General features: G+C 46.1%; 1 protein-coding gene across 1 annotated transcript in view; it reads right to left on the reverse strand.

Annotated features, from left to right (window-relative positions):
- The window catches only part of DDX11 (DEAD/H-box helicase 11), a 45,283-nt gene extending 44,765 nt beyond the window's left edge, over window positions 1-518 (reverse strand). Inside the window, exons 1-2 of the mRNA XM_015568834.1 lie at window positions 373-518; window positions 59-242 (exon numbers count right to left, since the gene is read on the reverse strand). The gene's annotated coding sequence lies outside the window, so the exon portion shown is untranslated. The remainder of the gene's footprint in view (window positions 1-58; window positions 243-372) is intronic.
- Window positions 519-2,462: the final 1,944 nt, after the last annotated feature.

Raw genomic sequence — 2,462 nt, forward strand, 5'->3', positions numbered from 1 at the left:
GGAAGCTAGAAGAATGCAGAATACGAAAGCTCTTATACAGAAACTCCCTGCATTTCACCTGAGGTACTTCTGCTGCCTGGATAGCCTTCTAATGCCTCTTCGAGAGGCTTGGAGATTTCCTCTCAAAGACCTGTGCCCTGGGATCAAAGATGTTGCCTGTATTCACTTCTGCAGCAGTCTTCCCTCACTTCTGCACAGGGCGGTATTTGCATGACAAATGCCACTTTATCCTGTTGGGAGACCTGTAAGTAAAATCATGACACACAGGCAGAGAATTACAAGTACAATTACAGTTTTTGTGACATGGCACAGGTTAATGTACATAACCTTATTTTACAGACACCTGTTAGTTTGCTTCTTAGTCCATCCTACCTTCCATTTCCAGTACAAACCAGAGCTGCCTCCAAAAAAAGTTTTGGCCTCAAGAATCAGAGCCTTCTGTCTGGCTCCTGCCCAGATCACGGTCAGCCTACAGACATCTAAGGCATCCAGCCTGATCTTATCAACAACTTTCTGTCCCTCCAGAGGGAATGACCAGTCCTCAATGACAGCTCAGCTCCTCAGAAAAGTCTCTCCCTTTATTTTTTTTAAAAAATGTATTTTATTGATTTTTCACAGAGAGGAAGGGAGAGGGATAGAGAGTTAGAAACATCAATGCGAGAGAAATATTGATCAGCTGCCTCTTGCACACCCCCACTGGGGATGTGCCCGCAACCAAAGTACATGCCCTTGACCGGAATAGAACCTGGGACCCTTCAGTCCGCAGGCCGACGCTCTATCCACTGAACCAAATCAGTTAGGGCAGAAGTCTCTCCCTTTAGTTGGCCACCCTACAGTGGTCAAACACCCTCCCTCCAAATACATGTGCATGCACACATGCAGGCTGCTCTACGGTCACTCTTTGATGTCATTACCCTGCATTTAATTTCTTCATAGTTTTTAGCACTCAACTCAATTCATCTAGTCCTCCCACTACAGTATAAGCTGCATAAAAGAAAGAATTTTGTCTGTCTTGTTCTTCCCTTCCCCTAGCACTCAGTGCCAGGTGCTTTGACAACTATCAGGGATTCAATAAAAATTTGATGAGTAAATAAGCAGCCAGTTTGACATGGGGACTGTAGGTGAAGGTTTCTATTCTTCAGAGGTGTGAGTGGAGGACGTCCCATAACTTAAATATCTAGTGCAAGGCCAGTTCCTTAGTAGTTCCAAACTGTTTTCATATAACCTCACAACAACCATGTGGTCAGTATTATTACTAGCTCTACTTTATAAATGAAGAAACTGACAGAAAGGTTAAGTAACTTCCCCGGCCGGTGTGGCTCAGTGGTTGAGTATTGACCTATGAACTAGGAGGCCACGGTTCAATTCCCGGTCAGGGCACATGTCTGGGTTGCAGGTTCCATTCCCAGTGGGAGGCGTGCAGGAGGCAGCCGATCAATGATTCTCTCTCCCTTTCCCTTCCACTTTGAAATCAACATAATTTTTTTTAAAAGAAAGGTTAAGTGACTTGCCCACAGTCATAAAGCAATTGCCTGAATCCAAGATTTGAACACACATCTGCCAGACCTTCAAGCCCCTAAACTTTGTATTTCCTCACTCTTCTCTCAACAGGGTAAGGTGAAAATAGACTCCTTTAACAAACTTTAGAATAACAACAGGAAACAATAGAGAAAAAAAGTAATGTTTGCCCCAGCCAGTTTGGCTCAGTGGCTAGAGTCCAGGCCTGTGGACTGGAAGGGTCCCAGGTTTGATTCCAGTCAAGGGCACATACCTCAGTTGCAGGCTCCTCCCCGGCCCAGGCCCTGGTTGGGGCATGTGCAGGAGGCAACCAATGGATATGTTTCTCTGACATCAATATTTCTCTGTCTTTCCCTGTCTCTCCTACTTACTCTCAAAATCAATAGAAAAATATTCCTGGGTGAGGATTAAAAAAAAAAGAGAGAGAAACAAGGATGGTGGCATAGGGAAACACCTGAAATTGCTGCCTCACACAACAATTTCAAAAATACAACTAAAACACAAAACAGACATCATACAGAACCACAGGAAGGCTGGCTGAGTGGAAATTCTACTAGTACAACTAGAAGGAAAGAGAAAAGCACACTGAGACTCAGAGGAGGTGTGGTGTGGAAGTAAAGTGCAGAGGTACAGAGGCACACGTGGAAAGGGCTGGCAGCTGACACGGTTGTCTTTTTCAATCGGGTGGGAGTCTCAAGCTCCTGACTGCTCTGAACTCCAGTTCCGGGTGAGTCTCTGGGGATCCAGACTCATACGGGGAGAAACTGGACTGTCTGGCATCGGGCAAAACTCGAAGGCAGCTTTCTCTCAGAGGTTCTTGTAGTGATTACCGGGACACTGAGAAGCAGGGCCTCTTAGGGTAGGGCTGAGGAGCAGCCATAGCTGCTTGCTCTGCCCTGTTGATCCCCAGAAACCCCGCCCAACCCAAGCTGTGCGCAGAGGCT

Source organism: Myotis davidii, unplaced genomic scaffold (genome assembly GCF_000327345.1).
Source record: "Myotis davidii unplaced genomic scaffold, ASM32734v1 scaffold944, whole genome shotgun sequence".
Lineage (NCBI taxonomy): Eukaryota > Metazoa > Chordata > Mammalia > Chiroptera > Vespertilionidae > Myotis > Myotis davidii.